The sequence below is a fragment of the Triticum urartu genome, chromosome 3A, assembly GCF_056163025.1.
Source record: "Triticum urartu cultivar PI428250 chromosome 3A, HENAU_Tu73, whole genome shotgun sequence".
Taxonomy (NCBI): Eukaryota; Viridiplantae; Streptophyta; class Magnoliopsida; order Poales; family Poaceae; genus Triticum; species Triticum urartu.
Window position 1 is genome coordinate 636,102,704 of NC_141875.1, and position 25,252 is coordinate 636,127,955.

At 43.0% G+C, this 25,252-nt stretch overlaps 1 pseudogene; it reads left to right on the forward strand.

Moving 5' to 3' along the window:
• Positions 1-23,704: 23,704 nt before the first annotated feature.
• LOC125548964 (cysteine proteinase EP-B 2 pseudogene) lies at positions 23,705-25,033 on the forward strand (annotated as a pseudogene).
• Positions 25,034-25,252: the final 219 nt, after the last annotated feature.

The window sequence follows — 25,252 nt, forward strand, 5'->3', positions numbered from 1 at the left end:
TGCCTTCTTTGGGTGTATCCACCATGTATATATCGTATGATGAGGTGGCTATCCAGTGCCCTGTGGGCAGTGGTTCCTCTTCGTCTCCCGCATCGTCGTCCATACCGTCGATGTCTTCAGAGTCGAAGTCGAGCATGTCGGTTAAGTCATCGACAGTGGCTACTAAGTGGGTGGTGGGTGGGCCGCGAATTTCTTCGTCGTCCGCATCCCAGTCCTGCCGGACATAGTTCGGCCAGGATCCTCCTGACAAGGAGAGATACCTTAATGAGTTCAGTATATCGACGAAGGGTGAGTGCTGAAAGATATCCGCGGAGGTAAACTCCATGATCGGCGCTCAGCCAGATTTGAAAGGAACGGGCGCAGGCGGTTCGGAGTCCGTGGCCGGAGAAGGATCCGGCAATTTAACAACATGGCTCTCGTGCAAGGTAAGGTCGATGTTCGGCTCGATCGCCGCTGAGGGTAATGCCTCTGTGGCGGGGTCCATCCACCCATCCATGGACGGTGCAACTGGCTCCGAATTGAGGGTCGGAGCGGCTGCCGGTGCGATCTCCTGAACATTGTCTGACGGTAGAGCTAAATCGTACTCATAGTGACTGTGTGACGTACAAGGCAGAGGCTCGAATCCGTCGAAGATCAAGTCTCTGCGGATATCGGCCATGTAGTTTAAGCTTCCAAACCTGACCTGGTGGCCAGGGGCGTAACTTTCAATCTGCTCCTTATGGCCAAGCGAATTGGCCCGCAGTGCAAAGCCGCCGAATACAAAAATCTGTCCGGGGAGAAAAGTCTCACCGTGGACTGCATCGCTAATGATGATCAAAGGAGCCATCAAGCCTAACGGCGACGACATAGAGGAACTCTCAATGAAAGCACCAATGTCGGTGTCAAAACCGGCGGATCTCGGGTAGGGGGTCCCGAACTGTGCATCTAAGGCGGATGGTAACAGGAGGCAGGGGACACGATGTTTTACCCAGGTTTGGGCCCTCTTTAGGCTTTGTTCGGTTACACCCTATCTCAAGGGGATTGGAGTGGTTTTGGTAGGGATTTGACTTGTATGGGATTTAATCCCTGCCAAACCCCTTCAAAACCATGCCAACCGAACACAGCCTTATGGAGGTAAAACCCTACGTCCTGCTTGATTAATATTGATGATATGGGTAGTACAAGAGTAGATCTATGACGAGATCAGAGAGGCTAAACCCTAGAAGCTAGCCTATGGTATGATTGTATGTTGTCCTACGGACTAAAACCCTCCGGTTTATATAGACACCGGAGAGGGTTAGGGTTACACAAGGTCGGTTACAAAGGAGGAGATACACATATCCGTATTGCCTAGCTTGTCTTCCACGGCAAGTAGAGTCTCATCCGGACACGAGACGAAGTCTTCAATCTTGTATCTTCATAGTCCAACAGTCCGGACAAAGGATATAGGACCCCCTAATCCAGGACTCCCTCACCCCCACAAGTCGAGATGAGACTCCCGACGAAAAAAAGAGAAAGGCCATAAAAAAGAGAAGGCCCAAAAAAATAAAAATGAGAGAAAAAGAGAGAAGGGACAATGCTACTACCCTTTTACAACACTTGTGCTTCAAAGTAGCACCATGATCTTCATGATAGAGAGTCTCCTATGTTGTCACTTTCATATACTAGTGGGGATCTTTCATTATAGAACTTGGCTTGTATATTCCAATGATGGGCTTCCTGAAAATACCCTAGGTCTTCGTGAGCAAGCAAGCTAGATGCACACCCACTTAGTTCTTTTGTTGAGCTTTCAAAGACTTATAGATCTAGTGCATCCGTTGCATGGCAATCCCTACTCACTCACATTGATATCTATTGATGGGCATCTTCATAGCCCGTTGATATGCCTAGTTGATGCGAGACTATCTTCTCCTTTTGTCTTCTCCACAACCACCATTCTATTCCACCTATAGTGCTATGTACATGGCTCACGCTCATATATTGCGTGAAGATTGAAAAAGTTTGAGAACACCAAAAGTATGAAACAATTGTTTGGCTTGTCATCGGGGTTCTGCATGATTTAAATACTTTGTGTGGTGAAGATAGAGCATAGCCAGACTATATGATTTTGTAGGGATAACTTTCTTTGGCCATGTTATTTTGAGAAGACATGATTGCTTTGTTAGTATGCTTGAAGTATTATTATTTTTATGTCAATATTAAACTTTTGTCTTGAATCTTTCGGATCTGAACATTCATGCCACAATAAAGGAAATTACATTGAGAATTATGCTAGGTAGCATTCCACATCAAATATTCTGTTTTTATCATTTACCTACTCGAGGACGAGCAGGAATTAAGCTTGGGGATGCTTGATACATCTCCAACGTATTTATAATTTTTGATTGTTCCATGCTATTACATTATCTGTTTTGGATGTTTAATGGGCTTTAATTTACCTCTTTGTATTATTTTTGGGACGAACCTGCTAACCAAAGGCCCAGTGCAAATCGCTGTTTTTTTGCCTATTTCAGTGTTCCACAAAAAAGGAATATCAAACGGAATCCAAATGGAGTGAAACCTTTGGGAGAGTTATTTTTGGAACAAACATGATCCGGGAGACTTGGAGTGGACGTCAAGAAAGAAGTGAGGAGGCCACGTGGCAGGAGGGCGCTCCTAGGGGGTAGGCGCGCCCCCCACCCTCGTGGGCCCCTTGCAGCTCCACCGACGTACTTCTTCCTCCTATATATACCCATATACCCCGAAAACATCCAGGAGCACCACGCACCCTATTTCCACCGCCGCAACCTTCTGTACCTGTGAGATCCCATCTTGGGGCCTTTTCCGACGCTCTGCTGGAGGGGGAATCGATCACGGAGGGCTTCTACATCAAGACCATAGCCTCTCCGATGATGTGTGAGTAGTTTACCACAGACCTTCGGGTCCATAGTTATTAGCTAGATGGCTTCTTCTCTCTCTTTGGATCTCAATACAAAGTTCTCCTCGATTCTCTTGGAGATCTATTTGATGTAATTCTTTTTGCGGTGTGTTTGTCGAGATCCGATGAATTGTGGGTTTATGATCAAGATTATCTATGAACAATATTTGATTCTTCTCTGAAATATTTTATGCATGATTTAAATATCTTTGCAAGTCTCTTCGAATTATCAGTTTGGTTTGGCCTACTAGATTGATCTTTCTTGCAATGGGAGAAGTGCTTAGCTTTGGGTTCAATCTTGCGGTGTCCTTTCCCAGTGACAGCAGGGGCAGCAAGGCACGTATTGTATTGTTGCCATTGAGGATAAAAAGATGGGGTTTATATCATATTGCTTGAGTTTATCCCTCTACATCATGTCATCTTGCCTAATGTGTTACTTTGTTCTTATGAACATGATACTCTAGATGCATGCTGGATAGCGGTCGATGTGTGGAGTAATAGTAGTAGATGCAGAATCGTTTCGGTCTACTTGTCGCGGACGTGATGCCTATATACATGATCATGCCTAGATATTCACATAAGTATTCGCTTTTCTATCAATTGCTCGACAATAATTTGTTCACCCACCGTAGAATTTGCTATCTTGAGAGAAGCCACTAGTGAAACCTATGGACACCGGGTCTATCTTCCATCAAATTATTTTCATATCTATTTACTATTTTTATCGTTGTTTATTTTGCAATCTTTATTTTCCAATCTACATCATAAAAATACCATAAATATTTATCTTATTATCTCTATCAGATCTCACTTTCGTAATTGACCGTGAAGGGATTGACAACCCCTTTATCGCGTTGGTTGCGAGGTTCTTGTTTGTTTGTGCAGGTACTAGGTTACTTGCATGTTACCTCCTACTGGATTGATACCTTGGTTCTCAAAAACTGAGGGAAATACTTACACTATTGTGCTGCATCACCCTTTCCTCTTCAAGGGAAACCTACGCATGCTCAAGAGGTAGGAATCATGTAGGGAATATGTTTTGTGATAGCTATATTGTTTAATTTGAGTATGACCCCACATGTAATTATTATGAGAGAGGGAAATATGGTTGTAGGAATTTTCATGTCACTAAATTACCTCTCGTTATGTCGATATTGTTATTATTTCTTTCTTCTTCCTTGCATATGCTAGTTTTTGCTTGTCTTGATAATTTGTTTCCTTATAAAATGCCTATGCATAGGAAGTATGTTAGACTTACATGTGTTTGTTACGTGCTATATGATGGTCTCTTTGTGCTTCAATTCTTGTCTTTCATGTGAGCATCATTAAAATTATCAATGCCTAGCTAAGGGCGTTAAACAATAGCGCTCGTTCGGAGGTGCTACGTCTTGAGCTTGCGTTGGTTTTCCACGAAGAGGAAGGGATGATGCAGCAGAGTAGCGTAAGTATTTCCCTCAGTTTTTGAGAACCAAGGTATCAATCCAGTAGGAGGCCACGCTCAAATCCCTCGTACCTGCACAAAACGATAGCTACTCGCAACCAACGCGATTAGGTGTTGTCAAGACCTTCACGGTCACTTACGAGAGTGACATCTGAAAGATAGAATATTTTTGGTATTTTTGATATAAAGATGCAAAGTAAAAAAGTAAAGACAAAGTAAATAGCAAAACAATATTAAAGTGATGGAGATTGATATGATGAGAATAGACCCGGGGGCCATAGGTTTCACTAGTGGCTTCTCTCAAGAGCATAAGTATTCTACGGTGGGTGAACAAATTACTGTTGAGCAATTGATAGAATTGAGCATAATTATGAGAATATCTAGGCATGATCATGTATATAGGCATCACGTCCATGACAAGTAGACCGAAACGATTCTGCATCTACTACTATTACTCCACTCATCGACCGCTATCTAGCATGCATCTAGAGTATTAAGTTAAAAACAGAGTAACGCCTTAAGCAAGATGACATGATGTAGAGAGATAAATTCATGCAATATTAAATAAACCCCATCTTGTTATCCTTGATGGCAACGATGCAATACGTGCCTTGCTGCCCCTTCTGTCACTGGGTAAGGACACCGCAAGATCGAAACCAAAGCTAAGCACTTCTCCCATGGCAAGAACTACCAATCTAGTTGGCCAAAACAAACGGATAATTCGAATAGACTTGCAAAGATAACCAATCATGCATAAAAGAATTCAGAGAAGATTCAAATATTATTCATAGATAGACTTGATCATAGACCCACAATTCATCAGTCTCAACAAACACACCGCAAAAAGAAGATTACATCGAATAGATCTCCATGAGAGAGGGGGAGAACTTTGTATTGAGATTCAAAGAGAGAGAAGAATCCATCTAGCTACTAACTATGGACCCGAAGGTCTGAGGTAAACTACTCACACTTCATCGGAGGGGCTATGGTGATGTAGAAGCCCTCTGTGATGACGGCCCTCTTCCGACGGAGCTCCGGAATAGGCCCCAAGATGGGATCTCATGGATACAGAAAGTTGCGGCGGTGGAATTAGGTTTTTGGCTCCTGTTCTGATCGTTTGGGGGTACATGTGTATATATAGGAGGAAGAAGTACGCCGGAGGAGCAATGAGGGGCCCACGAGGCAGGGGGCGCACCCTAGGGGGGCACCCCCCCACCCTCGTGACCGCCTCTTTTGTTCCTTGGAGCAGGGTCCAAGTCTCCTGGATCACGTTCGGTGAGAAAATCACGTTCCCGAAGATTTTATGCTGTTTGGACTCCGTTTGATATTCCGTTTCTTCGAAACACTGAAATAGGCAAAAAAATAGCAATTCTGGGCTGGGCCTCCGGTTAATAGGTTAGTCCCAAAAATAATATAAAAGTGGAAAATAAAGCCCAATATAGTCCAAAATAGTAGATAATATAGCATGGAGCAATCAAAAATTATAGATACGTTGGAGACGTATCAGGCATCCCCAAGCTTAATTCCTGCTCGTCCTCGAGTAGATAAATGATAAAAAGAGAATTTTTGATGCGGAGTGCTACTTGGCACAATTTCAATGCAAATCTTCTTAATTGTGGTATGAATATTCAGATTAGAAAGATTCAAGACAAAGGTTTATATTGACATAAGAAATAATAATACTTCAAGCATACTAACAAAGCAATTATGTCTTCTCAAAATAACATGGCCAAAGAAAGTTATCCCTATAAAATCATATAGTCTGGCTATGCTCCATCTTCCCCACACAAAGTATTTAAATCACGCACAACCCCGATGACAAGCCAAGCACTTGTTTCATACTCTAACTTTTTCAAAACTTTTTCAATCTTCATGCAATACATGAGCGTGAGCCATGGACATAGCACTATAGGTGGAATAGAATGGTGGTTGTGGAGAAGACAAAAAGGAGAAGATAGTCTCACATCAACTAGGCGTATCAACGGGCTATGGAGATGCCCATCAATAGATATCAATGTGAGTGAGTAGGGATTGCCATGCAACGGATGCACTAGAGCTATAAGTATATGAAAGCTCAAAAAGAAACTAAGTGGGTGTGCATCCAACTTGCTTGCTCATGAAGACCTAGGGCAATTTTGAGAAAGCCCATCATTGGAATATACAAGCCAAGTTCTTTAATGAAAGATTCCCACTAGTATATGAAAGTGATAACATGAGAGACTCTCTACTTTGAAGATCATGGTGCTACTTTGAAGCACAAGTGTGGTAAAAAGGATAGTAACATTGTCCCTTCTCTCTTTTTCTCTCATCATTTTTTTATTTGGGCCTTTTATCTTTTTTTTGGCCTTTCTCTTTTTTTGGGCTTCTTTGGACTCTTCTTTTTTTGTCCGGAGTCTCATCCCGACTTGTGGGGGAATCATAATCTCCATCATTCTTTCCTCACTGGGACAATTCTCTAATAATGATGATCATCACAGTTTTATTTTTCTTACAACTCAACAATTACAACTCGATACTTAGAACAAGATACGACTTTATATGAATGCCTCCGGCGGTGTACCGGGATATGCAATGAATCAAGAGTGACAAGTATGAAAATTATGAACGGTGGCTTTGCCACAAATACTATGTCAACTACATGATCATGCTAAGCAATATTACAATGATGGATGTGTCATGATGAACTAGATGATGGAAAGTTGCATGGCAATATATCTGGGAATGGCTATGGAAATGCCATAATAGGTAGGTATGGTGGCTGTTTTGAGGAAGGTATATGGTAGGTGTATGATACCGGCGAAAGGTGCGCGGTATTAGAGAGGCTAGCAAAGGTGGAAGGGTGAGAGTGCATATGATCCATGGACTCAACATTAGTCATAAAGAACTCATATACTTATTGCAAAAAATCTAGAAGTTATCAAAGCAAAGTACTACGCGCATGCTCCTAGGGGGATAGATTGGTAGGAAAAGACCATCGCTCGTCCCTGACCGCCACTCATAAGGAAGACAGTCAATAAATAAATCATGCTCCGACTTCATCACATAACGGTTCACCATACCTGCATGCTACGGGAATCACAAACTTCAACACAAGTATTCTTTAAATTCACAACTACTCAACTAGCATGACTTTAATATTATCACCTCCATATCTCAAAACAATTATCATGCTTCAATCTTTTCTTAGTATTCAACACACTCAAAAGAAAGTTTCACAAATCTTGAATACCAAGCATATTATTATTAAGCAAATTACCATGCTATTAAGGGACTCTCAAAATAATTTAAGTGAAGCATGAGAGATCAATAGTTTCTTTAAAACAAATCTACCACCGTGCTCTAAAATATCTAAGTGAAGCACATAGAGCAAAATTATAACGCTCAAAAGATATAAGTGAAGCACATAGAGCAAAACTATTTAGCTCAAAAGATATAAGTGAAGCACATAGAGTATTCTATCAAATTTGAATTCATGTATGGCTCTCTCAAAAGGTGTGTACATGAAGGATGATTGTGTCATACTAACAAACAAAGACACAAATAATACAAGACGCTCCAAGCAAAACACATATCATTTTGGTGAATAAAAATATAGCTCCAAGTAAAGTTACCGATGGAAGTGGACGAAAAGAGGGGATGCCTTCCAGGGCATCCCCAAGCTTTGACTTTTTGGTGTCCTTGGATTATCTTGGGGGTGCCATGGGCATCCCCAATCTTAGGCTCTTGCCACTCCTTGTTCCATAATCCATCAAATTCTTACCCAAAACTTGAAAACTTCACAACACAAAACTCAAAATAGAAAACTCGTGAGCTCCGTTAGCGAAAGAAAACAAAAGACCACTTCAAGGTACTATAATGAACTCATTCTTTATTTATATTGGTGTTAAAACTAATGTATTCCAACTTATCTATGGATTATAAACTATTTTACTAGCCATAGATTCATCAAAATAAGCAAACAACACATGAAAAACAGAATCTGTCAAAAACAGAACAGTCTGTAGTAATCTGAAGCTAGCGCAAGATCTGGAACTCCAAAAATTCTAAAATAAATTTCTGGACGTGAGGAATTTATATATTAATCATCTTCAAAAATAATTAACTAAATATCACTCTTCAAATAAAAATGGCAGCAGTTATCATGAGCGCTAAAGTTTCTGTTTTTTACAGCAAGTTCAACAAGACTTTCCCCAAGTCTTCCCAACGGTTCTACTTGGTACAAACACTAATTAAACACAAAAAACACAACCAAAACAGAGGCTAGATAATTTATTTATTTAATAACAGCAAGGATAAATATTGGGTTGACTCCCAACAAGCGCTTTTCTTTAAAGCCTTATAGCTAGGCATACAATTTTAACGATGCTCACAAGAAAGACAAGAATTGAAGCACAAAGAGAGCATCATAAAACATGTGACAATCACATCTAAGTCTAACATACTTCCTATGCATAGGCATCTTATAGGCAAACAAATTATCAAGGCAAGCAAAAACTAGCATATGCAAGGAAGCGGAAAGAAACAATAGCAATCTCAACATAACGAGAGGTAATTTAGTAACATGAAAATTTCTACAACCATATTTTCCTCTCTCATAGTAATTACATGTAGGATCATAAGAAAATTCAACAATATAGCTATCACATAAAACATTCTCAACATGATCCACATGCATGCAAAGTTGGCACTTTTCCGAAATAGTGGGATTAACATTAACTAAAGTCATGACCTTTCCAGACGGACTTTTATCAAAAACTTCATAAGATTGAACATTCTCCAAATACGTGGGATCTAAAGTTGACATTCTTACAAACCCACTTTCAATATTATTGCAAACATTATAATCAATCTCATATTCATCATGGGGCTTAAATAAATTTTCAATATCATAAGAAGAATCACCCCAATCATGATCATTACAACAAGTAGTAGACATAGCAAAACTAGCATACCCAAGCTTAGGGTTTTGCATATTATTAGCACAATTGACATCAAGAGAATCATATTAAAATCATCGCAATCATGCTTTTTATTCAAAGATCTATCGTGAATCACTTCATAAAGTAATTCATCGCACTTTTCAGATTCACGAATTTCAAGCAAAACCTCATAAAGATAATCTAGTGCACAAAACTCACTAGAAATTGGTTTATCATAATTGGATCTCTTAAAAAGATTAGCAAGCGGATGAGGATCCATAGATCTTAGGTTCTCTGTTTAGTAATAAATAAACAACTATTCCAACCATACGAGTAAACAAGAAACGGGCAAAAGAGGCAAATAGAGAAAGAGAGGGAGGATAGAGAGAGAGGGGGTGAATAAAACGGCAAGGGTGAAGTGGGGGAGAGGAAAACGAGAGGCAAATGGCAAATAATGTAATGCGAGAGATAGGGATTGGGATGGGTACTTGGTATGTTGACTTTTTGCATAGACTCCCCAGCAACAGCGCCAGAAATCCTTCTTGCTACGTCTTGAGCTTGCGTTGGTTTTCCTCGAAGAGGAAGGGATGATGCAGTAGAGTAGCGTAAGTATTTCCCTCAGTTTTTGAGAACCAAGGTATCAATACAGTAGGAGGCCACGCTCAAGTCCCTCGTACCTGCACAAAACGATAGCTACTCGCAACCAACGCGATTAGGGGTTGTCAAGCCCTTCACGGTCACTTACGAGAGTGAGATCTGATAGATAGAATATTTTTGGTATTTTTGATATAAAGATGCAAAGTAAAAAGTAAAGACAAAGTAAATAGCAAAACAATATTAAAGTGATGGAGATTGATATGATGAGAATAGACCCGGGGGCCATAGGTTTCACTAGTGGCTTCTCTCAAGAGCATAAGTATTCTACGGTGGGTGAACAAATTACTATTGAGCAATTGATAGAATTGAGCATAATTATGAGAATATCTAGGCATGATCATGTATATAGGCATCACGTCCATGACAAGTAGACCGAAACGATTCTGCATCTACTACTATTACTCCACTCATCGACCGCTATCTAGCATGCATCTAGAGTATTAAGTTAAAAACAGAGTAACGCCTTAAGCAAGATGACATGATGTAGAGAGATAAATTCATGCAATATGAAATAAACCCCATCTTGTTATCCTTGATGGCAACGATGCAATACGTGCCTTGCTGCCCCTTCTATCACTGGGTAAGGACACCGCAAGATCGAAACCAAAGCTAAGCACTTCTCCCATGGCAAGAACTACCAATCTAGTTGGCCAAACCAAACGGATAATTCGAAGAGACTTGCAAAGATAACCAATCATGCATAAAAGAATTCAGAGAAGATTCAAATATTATTCATAGATAGACTTGATCATAAACCCACAATTCATCGGTCTCAACAAACACACCGCAAAAAGAAGATTACATCAAATACATCTCCACGAGAGAGGGGGAGAACTTTGTATTGAGATTCAAAGGGAGAGAAGAAGCCATCTAGCTACTACCTATGGACCCGAAGGTCTGAGGTAAACTACTCACACTTCATCGGAGGGGCTATGGTGATGTAGAAGCCCTCCGTGATGGCGGCCCTTTTCCGGCGGAGCTTCCGAACAGGCTCCAAGATGGGATCTCGTGGATACAGAAAGTTGCGGTGGTGGAATTAGGTTTTTGGCTCCTGTTCTGAATGTTTGGGGGTACGTTTGTATATATAGGAGGAAGAAGTACGACGGAGGAGCAACGAGGGGCCCACGAGGCAGGGGCGCGCCCCCCACCCTCGTGACCGCCTCTATTGTTCCTTGGAGCAGGGTCCAAGTCTCCTGGATCACATTCAGTGAGAAAATCACGTTCCTAAAGATTTTATTCCATTTGTACTCCGTTTGATATTCCGTTTCTTCGAAACACTGAAATAGGCAAAAAATAGCAATTCTGGGATGGGCCTCTGGTTAATAGGTTAGTCCCAAAAATAATATAAAAGTGGAAAATAAAGCCCAATATAGTCCAAAACAGTAGATAATATAGCATGGAGCAATCAAAAATTATAGATACGTTGGAGACGTATCAAGAGGCAACCCAATTTAGTTTAGTTTTTGCTTTTTAGGTTCTGTTTTGCAATAAATAATTCATCTAGCCTCTGGTTAGATGTGGTTTTGTGTTTTAATTAGTGTTTGTGCCAAGTAAGACCTTTGGGATGTCTTACGGTGATAGTTGATTTGATCGTGCTGAAAAACAGAAACTTTTATGCTCAGGAAAAAATTCTCATTTTAAACATAAGCACAATAAAATACTGATTCCTTTTGCAGAATATTAATAAACAAATTGCTTACGTTGCCCTAATTTTTCAGAATTTTTGGAGTTACATAAGTATTCGAGAGTTACAGATTGCTACAGACTGTTCTGTTTTTGACAGATTATGTTTTCTTTGTGTTGTTTGTTTTGATGATTCTATGAGTAGTATCGGGGGGGGGGGGGGTATGAACCATGGAAAATTGGAATACAGTAGATATTTGACATGTCTCGAACGTATCTATAATTTTTGATTGTTCCATGCTATTATATTATCTATTTTGGATGTTTAATGGGCTTTAATATACCTTTTTATATTATTTTTGGGACTAACCTACTAACCAAAGGCCCAGTGCAAATTGTTGTTTTTTGCCTATTTCAGTGTTTTGCAGAAAAGGAATATCAAACGGAATCCAAACGGAATGAAACCTTCGGGAGAGTTATTTTTGGAACAAACGTGATCCAGGAGACTTGGAGTGGACGTGAAGAAAGAAGCAAGGAGGCCATGAGGCAGGAGGGCACGCCAAGGGGGTAGGCGCGCCCCCGCCCTCGTGGGCCCCTTGCAGCTCCACCGACATACTTCTTCCTCATATATATACCCATATACCCTGAAAACATCTAGGAGCACCACGAAACCCAATTTCCACCGCCACAACCTTCTGTACCCGTGAGATCCCATCTTGGGGCCTTTTACGGCGCTCCGTCGGATGGGGAATCGATCACAGAGGGCTTCTACATCAACACCATAGCCTCTCCGATGATGTGTGAGTAGTTTACCACAGACCTTCGGGTCCATAGTTATTAGCTAGATGGCTTCTTCTCTCTCTTTGGATCTCAATACAAAGTTCTCCTCGATTCTCTTGGAGATCTATTCGATGTAATTATTTTTGCGGTGTGTATGTCGAGATCCGATGAATTGTGGGTTTATGATCAAGATTATCTATGAACAATATTTCATTCTTCTCTGAAATCTTTTATGCATGATTTAAATATCTTTGGAAGTCTCTTTGAATTATCAGTTTGGTTTGGCCTACTAGATTGATCTTTCTTGCAATGGGAGAAGTGCTTAGCTTTGGTCCAAGCTTGCGATGTCCTTTCCCAGTGACAGCAGGGGCATCAAGGCACGTATTGTATTGTTGCCATCGAGGATAAAAAGATGGGGTTTATATCATATTGCTTGAGTTTATCCCTCTACATCATGTCATTTTGCCTAATGTGTTACTCTGTTCTTATGAACATAATACTCTAGATGCATGCTGGATAGCGGTCGATGTGTGGAGTAATAGTAGTAGATGCAGAATCATTTCGGTCTACTTGTCGCGGACGTGATGCCTATATACATGATCATGCCTAGATATTCTCATAATTATTCGCTTTTCTATTCAATTGCTCGACAGTAATTTGTTCACCCACCGTAGAATTTGCTATCTTGAGATAAGCCACTAGTGAAACCTATGGCCCCCGGGTCTATCTTCCATCATATTATTTTCATATCAACTAGCTATTTTTATCGTTGTTTATTTTGCAATCTTTATTTTCCAATCTATATCATAAAAATACCAAAAATATTTATCTTATTATCTCTATCAGATCTCACTTTCGTAAGTGACCGTGAAGGGATTGGTAACCCCTTTATCATGTTGGTTGCGAGGTTCTTGTTTGTTTGTGCAGGTACTAGGTGACTTGCGTGTTGCCTCCTACTGGATTGATACCTTGGTTCTCAAAAACTGAGGGAAATACTTACGCTACTGTGCTGCATCACCCTTTCCTCTTCAAGGGAAAACCAACTCATGCTCAAGAGGTAGCAATATTACACCAATATAAATAAAGAATGAGTTCACAACAGTACCAAAAGTGGTGATTTATTTTCTTATACTAATGGAGCTTATGAGATTTTCCGTTGAGTTTTGTGTTGTGAAGTTTTTAAGTTTTGGGTAAGGATTTGATGGGCTATGGAATAAGGAGTGACAAGAGCCTAAGCTTGGGGATTCCCAAGGTACCCAAATGTAATATTCAAGGACAACCAAGAGCCTATGCTTGGGATGCCCCGGAAGGCATCCCCTCTTTCGTCTTCGTCTATCAGTAACTTTACGTGAGGCTATATTTTTATTCACCACATGATATGTGTTTTGCTTGGAGCGTCTTGTACGATTTGAGTCTTCGATTTTTTGTTTGACACAATCATCCTTGCTGTACACACCTTTTGAGAGGGACCCACATGAATCGTGATTTATTAGAATATTCTTTGTGCTTCACTTATATCTTTTGAGCTAGGAAATTTTTCTCTACTGCTTCACTTATATATTTTTAGGGCACATCGGTGGTTTTATTTTATAAAAAAATATTGAACTCTCATGCTTCAATTATATTATTTTGAGAGTCCTTAAACAGCATGGTAATTTGCTTTGGTTATAAATTTAGTCCTAATATGATAGGCATCCAAGAGGGATATAATAAAAACTTACATATAAAGTGCATTGAATACTATGAGAAGTTTGATTCCTTATGATTGTTTTGATATATAAAGATGGTTATATTTGAGTCATGCTAGTGAGTAATTGTGAATTTGAGAAATACTTGTGTTAAAGTTTGGGATTCCCGTAGCATGCACGTATGGTGAACCGTTATGTGATGAAGTCGGAGCATGATTTATTTATTGATTGTCTTCCTTATGAGTGGCGGTCGAGGACAAGTGATGGTCTTTTCCTACAAATCTATCCCCCTAGGAGCATGCGCGTAGTACTTCGTTTCGATAACTAATAGATTTTTGCAATAAGTATGTGAGTTCTTTATGACTAATGTTGAGTCCATGGATTATACGCACTCTCACCCTTCCACCATTGCTAGCCTCTCTAGTGCCGCGCAACTTTCACCGGTACCATAAACCCACCACATACCTTCCTCAAAATAGCCACCATACCTACCTATTATGGCATTTCCATAGCCATTCCGAGATATATTGCCATGCAACTTTCCACCGTTCCGTTTATTATGACACGCTTCATCATTGTCATATTGCTTTGCATGATCATGTAGTTGACATCATATTTGTGGCAAAGCCACCGTTCATAATTCTTTCATACATGTCACTCTTGATTCATTGCACATCCCGGTACACCACCAGAGGCATTCATATAGAGTCATATTTTTTGTAATTCTTGAGTTGTAAGTAAATAAAAGTGTGATGATCTTCATTATTAGAGCATTGTCCCATGTGAGGAAAGGATGATGGAGACTATGATTCCCCCACAAGTCGGGATGAGACTCCGGACGAAAAAAGAGGCCAAAAAATGAGAGAAGGCCCAAAAAAAGGGTGAGAGAAAAGAGAGAAGGGACAATGTGAGCAAGCGAGTTGGATGCACACCCACTTAGTTTCTTTTGTTGAGCTTTCATACACTTATAGCTCTAGTGCATTCGTTGCATGGCAATCCCTACTCATTCACATTGATATCTATTGAGAGGGCATCTCCATAGCCCGTTGATATGCCTAGTTGATCTGAGACTATCTCCTTCTTTTTGTCTTCTCCACAACCACCTTCTATTCCACCTATAGTGCTATGTCCATGGCTCACGCTCACGTATTGCGTGAAAGTTGAAAAAGGTTGAGAACATCAAAAGTATGAAACAATTGCTTGGCTTGTCATCGGGGTTGTGCATGATTTGAATATTTTGTGTGATGAAGATGGAGCATAGCCAGACTATATGATTTTGTAGGGATAAGCTTTCTTTGGCCATGTTATTTTGAGAGGACACAATTGCCTTGTTAGTATGCTTGAAGTATTATTGTTTTTATGTCAATATTCAACTTTTGTTTTGAATCTTAAGGATCTGAACATTCAAGCCAGAATAAACAAAATTACATGAATAAATATGTTAGGTAGCATTCCACATCAAAAATTCTGTTTTTATCATTTACCTAATCGAGGACGAGCATGAATTAAGCTTGGGGATGCTTGATGTGTCTCCAGCGTATCTATAAAAAAATTTATTGTTCCATGCTATTATATTCTCTGTTTTGGATGTTTTATATGCATTAATATGCTATTTTATATTATTTTTGGGACTAACCTATTAACCTAGAGCCTAGTGCCAGTTCTTGTTTTTCCCTGTTTTTGAGTTTCGCAGAAAAGGGATACCAAACGGAGTCCAAACGGAATGAAACCTTCGCGATGATTTTTCTTGGACTAGAAGACAACCAGGAGACTTGGAGATGAAGTCGGAGGAGCCACGAGGCGGCCACAAGGACGGAGGGTGCGTCCAGGGGGGTAGGGCGCGCCCCCACCCTTGTGGGCCCCCCGTGCACCTCCTGACCTAATTCTTTTGCCTATATATTCCCAAATATCCCCAAACCACCAGAGGCATCCATGAAAACACTTTTCCACCGCTGCAACCTTCTGTACCCGTGAGATCCCATCTAGGGACCTTTTCCGGCACCCTGCCGGAGGGGGATTTGATCACGGAGGGCTTCTACATCAACTCTATTGCCCTTCCGATGAAGCGTGAGTAGTTTATCACAGACCTACGGGTCCATAGCTAGTAGCTAGATGGTTTCTTCTCTCTCTTTGATTCTCAATACCATGTTCTCCTTGATGTTCTTGGAGATCTATTCGATGTAATACTTTTTTGCGGTGTGTTTGCCGAGATCCGATGAATTGTGGATTTATGATCATCTTTATCTATGAATATTATTTGAATCTTCTCTGAATTCTTTTATGCATGATTTGATATCTTTGTAAATCTCTTCGAACTATCAGTTCGGTTTGGCCAACTAGATTGGTTTTTCTTGCAATGGGAGAAGTGCTTAGCTTTGGGTTCAATCTTGCGGTGTCCTTTCCCAGTGACAGTAGGGGCAGCAAGGCACGTATTGTATTGTTGCCATTGAGGATAAAAAGATGGGGCTTTCATCATATTGCTTGAGTTAATTCCTCTACATCATGTCATCTTACTTAATGTGTTACTCTGTTCTTCATGAACTTAATACTCTAGATGCAGGCATGAGTCGGTCGATGTGTGGAGTAATAGTAGTAGATGCAAAATCGTTTCGGTCTACTTGACACGGACGTGATGCCTATATTCATGATCATTGCCTTAGATATCGTCATAACTTTGCGCTTTTCTATCAATTGCTCGGCAGTAATTTGTTCACCCACCGTATTATTTGCTTTCTTGAGAGAGGCCTCTAGTGAAACCTATGGTTCCCGGGTCTATTTTCCATCATATAAGTTTCTATCTTCCATCATATTAGTTTCTGATCTACAATATTAGTTTCCGATTTACTATTTTGCAATCCTTTACTTTCCGATCTATAAACCAAAAATACCAAAAAAAATACTTTGTCGTTTATCTATCTCCATCAGATCTCACTTTTGCAAGTAACCATGAAGGGATTGATAACCCCTTTGTCATGTTGGGTGCAAGTTGTTTGATTGTTTGTGGAGGTACTCGGTGATTTGTGTGTTGTCTCCTACTGGATTGATACCTTGGTTCTCAAACTGAGGGAAATACTTATCTCTACTTTTTTGCATCACCCTTTCCTCTTCAAGGGAAAAACCAACGCAAGCTCAAGAAGTAGCAGTAATCATGCATATAAGAGATCAAAACTCAAATAAATTTCATGGATAAAATAGATCTAATCATAAACGCAAAGTTCATCGGATACCAACAAACACACCGCAAAAAGAGTTACATCAAATAGATCTCCAAGAGACCATTGTATTGAGAATCAAAAGAGAGAGGGGAAGCCATCTAGCTACTAACTACGGACCCGAAGGTCTACAATGAACTACTCACGCATCATCGGAGAGGCACCAATGAGGATGATGAACCCCTCCGTGATGGTGTCAACATTGGATCTCTGGTTTCTAGAACATGCTACGGCTGGAATTGTGTTTCGTCGACTCTCCAAGGGTTTTTGGAATATTGGGGTATTAATAGAGCAAAGAGGCGGTGCGGGAGGCCACTGAGGTGGGCAAAACCCACCAGCCCCCCAGGCATGCCCAGGTGGGTCGTGCCCCCCCCCCCCCCGGGGAACCCCTCTGGTACTTCTTTGGTCCATCTTGTGTCTTGGGGCCCATGAAAATTCTCCAATAAGTTTCGTTGCGTTTGGACTTCGTTTGGTATTGATTTTCTGTCAAATAAAAAACAACAACTGGCACTGGGCACTATGTCAATAGGTCAGTCCCAAAAATGATATAAAGTTGCTATAAAATGATTGTAAAACATCCAAGAATGATAATATAACAACATGAAACATATCAGGGGCACACAGAAGGACTCCACAATGATTGGATTTTTGGGCCACCTATATAAGCTCGCCTTCTTCCCCACAAGGGAGGTGACGAATCCATTTCTCTCTCCTTCATTAAAAAATCTCAAACCTTGTTATCCTCCCTAGTACCCCCAATCTGGCTCAAACATTAGGGATAGCTAGATGAGATCCCGATCTACACTTCTATCAAAGAAAATTTGAACCGCCCTTGGATCCTAGGTAGATCTTGTTACCCTTAGAGTTTCTAGGGATACTTGGACGATAATCCTTTGAGGGAATTTCCTTATTATCGTTTCTTCTGGAAAAGTTCGTTAATGCTCGATCGCATCTCAAGACCAACCACTAGTGGATTGAGGTCTTTCCTTTAGTGTGAGGTTCAAGGAGAATATGATGAGCATACGACAACATTCGATAAGCTTTGGCTCCTACCTCTAGCAGAGATAGGCACTCGCCCGAGAATGTGAACTTGATGGTACAAACTCATCTCCAACTTTTGGTTAATCTGTTCCCCACTCCTTTATTTTGTGCTTGTGCTTGTTAGTTAGTTTGCTCTTAGTTCACATGTGCAACTACCTTTGCCTTGCTATACATGTTGTTTTCACCTTAGATATCATATCTAGTGAAATAATTTGTCCACACTTATACTTAAAATTGTGAAGAAAAGCTAAACATTCGTAGTCCCCTATTCAAGCCATGTAGTACCCTATTCAAGCCATGTAGTCGACCTATCGATTACTTTTGTGTCTGTCGCCGTTGTGCGAGTGGTGTGATATGTCGTTTGCACACACTATCGTAGGTCATGTGCAGATTGTCATCGAGTTCGCCAGTACCTCCATCGATCAAGCAACAGGATGCCATGGTGCCCCTTGAGACCATAGTGATATCGCCCCGTGGTCCATGCTAACAGCTGTTGCATCACCTCTTTAGGTGTGTATGTAGCTAGTGGCCTCACATGCTATTGCATTGACTTTTGAAAATTATAGCTATGTTGCCCCCTTGGGCCGTAGTGTCTTCACAAACAGTCAACACCGCCGCCCCTTGCGTTGACTTTTACCTTGGCACCCCTTGTGCCGTCTCCCTAGGCGCATCATCACCATTGCTCGCGCATGGTCATTGTTACTCCATCGAGTTCTCCCTCGCCTACGTCGAGCACCTCCACCATGCTTCTGTTGGGAATTAGCGTGAACCCTTCAAGGTACCCATAGTTCCGCCTACAACCCCTATTTTGACTTTGTCAGGCAAAAGCTCATCGCCAATTTTGTTGTTTCCTACCGACTACTTTGTCTACTCTGGCAATCGTCGGCTACATTGTCACTTTTTGCCCCATATCACTTGGCACCACAATTGTCCTAGAGGCCTCATGCACTAGTCACTCCAACATGGCGTACAATTCATGATGATCCCCATCTACGCATGCCTGAACTAGCAACATTGAGGTGTTCCTTTGCCGCGACATGACCCCAAGCCTGGCAAACTCAGGGTGGAGTCTCATCTACAATGGTTTCAACAGCATCGTCTTCAACATTGACATCCTCTTCGACGATTATCGCAATAACTCCCGACTTCTTCTCGGGGCATCCATGCGTCCATGACACCACATGTGGCTACCTCAACACACTTACACCTGACCCCTAGAAATCAGCACAAGGGCTAAGAGCATCTACAGTCGGACCTCTCAAATCCGCCTCATACGCCCGGGCGGGCTACCCGGTCAAGTTTTTTTGACCCAGGCAGACGCCTCAAACGGGCCTCAAACTCCCGGACTGATCGGTACCCCCCATATCCAGCCCAAATATGGGGCGGATATGGGGTGGCCCGGGCATGCCTGGGCGCGCCCGACTGACAAGCCCGACCCACAACCGACCCCACGGATGTCCCACAAAAAAACCCATCGGCATCATCGGTCCAAAACCCTAGCTCACTCACTCTCCTCTCTTGCGCCGTCCTTTCCTCTCCCCTCACCGATTCCGATCGAATCCGGTGCAATGTCGAGCTCCGGTAGCCGCTCCGACGATGAGGTGGATCCAAAGTATGAGCTTGCCCTTCGCATCACCTTGGAGCAGTCCAAGGTGGACACCGGGGGCAGCTCCGTATCTGCAGTCTCGCCGCAGCCGCCCACGCTTCCCCGTTGGCGCATCCTGGCCCATGGGCAGCTCCGACAGGCGGCCAGCGTAATCGACGCCTCCCGCGCGCTGTCCCATCGCCCCGCCGGCTGCTACTTCCCCGCGTCGTCCCCTCGCCCCGCCGGCTGCTGCTCCCTCTTGTGGCAGTGGTGGGTGCTTTTGCCCGCCCCGCCGGCCCGGACGCGCCCACCGGAGTCGAAGGCGCGCGCCACCCGCCGCGAGAGGCAGCGGGCAACGAAGATGGGGGTTGTGGAGAGCTCTGTCCGCCGCCAATGTGAGTTACCGGTGGAGCCCGACGAGGACCAGCGGCTCCTTGCGTGAGTCTACCGCTGGTCTCTTACAACGGTGGAGACGGATGCTCGGCGGCTCCGCTGGAAGAACGCCAAGGCTCTTCGGCTTGCCATCGAGCAATCCCAGCAGGAGGCGTTGGAGAAGGCGAATGAGGCGGCTCGGCTGGCCAAGCTCAAGCGCCAGCAGGACCGGGCCGTCCAACACCCGAAGGGCCTCGTCATCATCGACTCCTCCTCCGACGAATCAGACAATCCTCAACTAGTCAATGACAGGTACAGCTACGCCGGCGAGCAGAAGGGGAAAGGGTCGGCCCGGAAGTGGTGAAGTTGATTTTAGTTTCAAGTTTTAGATGTAGTATTTAGTTGTCCGTCGTTTGTGTGAACTTTGGTGGATCTTTTGGAGAACTATTGTGCAATTTCTATGTCCGGAGATGATCTACGTAGTTTGATCGACGTTGCATGCTATAGTATGGATATAGGGGTTCGGATATGAGAGACATGGATGTGAACGGCGCGATTTGAGGAGTGCCCAGTCACTGTGCGCGTCTGGGCGCGTCCGCGGGCATTTGAGAGCTCGGATTTGCCGAGTCCGGTTGTAGATCCTCTAACACCTTGCCTGCGCACCTCGTTAACTTCCTCTACAATCAAGGCATTTGGGACACGACATCGTCTACGACACTCCTGCTCCGATAGTGGAGTGGTGTCAGCCCGTTGGTTCTACCTTTGGTCTCTCTCTAGTTCGACCGTCCATGATGCTCCCGTTGTCTGCGGTACTACCACTAGGGGATGCTAGAGATATACATTTGGTAGTTAGAAATTACACCGGATTAGACAAAAATAATTTTCATCTTATCCCTATGAGTCTTCTTTCCTTAGAAGTGTTGCTCCTCTATCTATATTGTTCCTCGAAGCGTACATATACACACATTGTATTACAATTCTTCTCTCTTTTAATACTTTTACAAATTAACTTGATTTATTCACATGTTCATCACGGTTTTGGTGTCCCTTATGGGTGATTTGGCGGGCGCACCAAACTTCTATATATCAACATATTTCCCATGGACTAATATCTAGGTCGTTTTTCCTAAAGAAGTTCCTGGCGAATTTGGAGCTATGATCACGGAAAAAGAAGCTACTATGATCAAGAAGCGTAGAATCCTGGAGTCGTGTGTGGTTGGCACTATACCGTGGATGCATTCATCGTATGCCATTGCTTCACGTTTCGTGCCACATTATTTGTCTTGTTTCAGATTTTTACATAATGTTTCATTGATTTTTCTTCTTATTTTAAAGTGTGCCATGGTGTTTCCTTGTGTACCAAAAAATAAGAGTGGACTAATTTCTGATCGAATTTGCTGGTGCGCAGTGGTAGACAGCAACGAATTATGTTATACTAGTCGTCAACCCGTGCTACTGCACGGGCTAGCAATTTTTAACATTGTATTGGCTACTACATCAAATTGTAGTATTATTGATTAAGTTTTTGTATGTATTGTTTTGTCGAAAGCCTTGTAAACATAGAAATACAAAATATTTAAATTAATATTTTAACCCATGAGAAATAATACCCGTCATTTTAAACTTGTCATTGTACTTTTATAATATTTGTAAGATCGTTGAACTTGTAGATTTTTTTCAACTCGTGGAAGCCTTCTCGTCTTTAAAATAATTCTCTATATTTCTACTTTTCTCGTCGAATCTTTCTTTTACTTGGACACTAACATTCTAGTATTCATCTTTGTATTATTAAATCAACAATGAAATTTGAATGTTTGCTCGAATATTCCAAAATATCCCCTAAATTACTGGATGCATGTCTGTAAGACTTTAGAAGTTACTTTATACATTTTTTAAAATTACCTGATCCTTCCCAAATCCCAAATGAACAACTACGAAAAGTGGTGATGCTATTTTCTTTATGGGATGGCGGCTAGCTAGCCAGTGTCCTAGTCTATGATATATTGCTTTATCCAGTCGACGCGCATGTGCACTCTCCTTTTGCTATATATTAAAAGGATTAATTAAGTGCTTAAACATCATTGTTGTTTTATTCCTTAAATATAAAACATAAATGACATAAGTAAACTTCAGAAAAACATTGGTTTTTCCTTATGCGCTTGCATAGTTTAGGAAATTTCATTTAATAGATATAATATATAATTTGTTTATTATGACATTCATGACGTAGATTTTGAAAAAACATTGACACTATACCTTTTTTCATTTTCAGCAAACTATGTGCTACCCAAACAAATTTGGAGTATATATGCGTGTGTGATTTGTCGACGGGTTTTTTTTCCCTATGGTTGTGTGCATGGTGATTTTCATTTAATAATCATGTATGCATTGGGTACGTTTCTGAAAAGAAAAACATTAGTTTGTTAGGTGATTTTAGTTTGGATATTTCCTTCTTCTCCTTTTACAGCCTGGATGTTTCTTTACTTTCATTCAAAAAAAAACTGGACGTGTCTTCCACTGTAACATGTTAGGACTCTTGGGACTTGTGCGTGAGGTAGGTAATCCTGGAAGTTGTAACTTGTTAGGACTCTTTGGCCTGGTACGTGAGCTGGTTTCTTAATCTGGACGTTGTATTTCTGGAAAAAAAAAAATCATGGACATTGTAACATGTATGTACTCTTGGGATTTCCTATCGTTTTCAATCCTAGACGCATAATTATGATCTAATGGTCATTTTACAGTAGTTTTGGAGGATTAACGTAGAGGCTCGTATGGTGCTTCTAATTAGTAAATATAAGATACTTCGAAAAATGAAAAAGGGAAACTAATGGAACACTCCAAAATAAGATAAAATCTGCCAAAACCATAAAATGTAGCATGGACCAACAGTGGACGATGGATCCATGGTATATCCATTTTTCTTTGAAAAAAAAAATTTACCCGTGACCTCTGCATCACGACGATGCACACAGCCAATGCACGGTACATCTGTGCATGGTAAAATGCCAATTCTCCTAATTACAGTCTGTCTCCTGACACTTGAGAGAGATAGGTGAAGGCGAGCAATACCGTGGCAGACTACCGATTCTACGGCGGCGCAGCGTCCATAGAACGGCACACCTACGGTCAGCAGACTATCACGGTGATCCGATCCAACGACGAAGGAATGAATCAGGCCTGCACCTCGGCCACGAACCGGGAATGGTCAGTGAATCTGCCCTGAATCTTCGTGGCCGCCCAATACCAGCGCCGCCGCACGCAACTTGGCAACCGCCCCGAGCAGAATCTGACACCCCGTCCGGTCAGCTTTCTGTTACCGCCATTTAAACCTCCTCGTGTCTTTCCCGCCGCAAACCAATCCATCGCTCTCCTTCTGCTTGCTTACAAAGCTTCTCAGTGCTGCTCATCAGATGACGAGGGACGACCCGACCTATAAATACACCTCCTCTCTTCTCCTCCACCCTCATAGATCTCACACTCCAAGCTAGCCAACACCAGCTACTGCTCGGTGAACTAGTTTGGTACGTAGCAGCTAGCACGATGGGGCAGCTTAGCAAGAACCTTCTGGTGGCGTCCATGGTGGCGGCCGTGCTGGCCGTGGCGGCGGTGGAGCTGTGCGGCGCCATCCCGCTGGAGGACAAGGACCTGGAGTCGGAGGAGGCGCTGTGGGACCTGTACGAGCGGTGGCAGACCGCGCACCGCGTGCCCCGCCACCACGCCGAGAAGCATCGCCGCTTCGGCACCTTCAAGTCCAACGCCCACTTCGTCCACTCCCACAACAAGCGCGGCGACCGCCCCTACCGCCTCCGCCTCAACCGCTTCGGCGACATGAGCCAGGCCGAGTTCCGCGCCACCTTCGTCGGCGACTTCCGCCGCGACACCCTGGCCACGCCGCCGTCCGTCCCCGGATTCATGTACGCCGCCGTGAACGTGTCCGACCTGCCGCCGTCCGTGGACTGGCGGCAGAAGGGCGCCGTGACGGGCGTCAAGGACCAGGGCAAGTGCGGTAGCTGCTGGGCCTTCTCCACGGTGGTGTCCGTGGAAGGCATCAACGCCATCCGCACGGGCAGCCTCGTGTCCCTCTCGGAGCAGGAGCTCATCGACTGCGACACGGCGGACAACGAAGGGTGCCAGGGCGGGCTCATGGACAACGCCTTCGAGTACATCAAGAGCAACGGCGGGCTCATCACCGAGGCTGCCTACCCGTACCGCGCCGCCCAAGGCACCTGCAACGTCGCGAGAGCGGCCCAGAACTCCCCCGTGGTGGTGCACATCGACGGGCACCAGGACGTGCCGGCCAACAGCGAGGAGGCGCTGGCCCAGGCGGTGGCGAACCAGCCCGTGTCCGTGGCCGTCGAGGCCAGCGGGAAGGCGTTCATGTTCTACTCCGAGGGGGTCTTCACCGGCAGCTGCGGCACGGAGCTGGACCACGGCGTCGCGGTGGTCGGGTACGGCGTGGCAGAGGACGGCAAGGCGTACTGGACGGTGAAGAACTCGTGGGGGCCGTCGTGGGGAGAGCAGGGCTACATCAGGGTGGAGAAGGATTCCGGCGCCGCGGGCGGGCTCTGCGGCATCGCCATGGAGGCGTCCTACCCCGTCAAGACCGACAGCAAGCCCAAGCCCACGCCCAGGCGCGCGCTCGGCGCCTGGGAGTCGCAGTGATCGACTCGTCTGCGTGTCTGAATTATTTCTACTATCATTCCTACTAGTTAAATTAGGGTGAAAATAAATTACAGCTGAGTCAAGTGCTTCTCCGTCCACACGCAATAATTAGGTGTGTGTAGCGTGGGGCCAGGACGATACACATAATTTGTTTGGATATATGAAAGTAATGTAACAATGTAACAATGTAATATACTGGTAATGTTAGTTCAAAATTTAAATTTGAACTAAAACCATGTCAAAAATTATGAAGCAGGTAGTGGAGTACTTTATTTAGATTAGACGATACGATCCCGCGCGTTGCTGTATATAGTTTTTAAATGTTATGTAGCATACAAACTCAATCCTTATAATTTGAACTATGTGAGAAATTTCT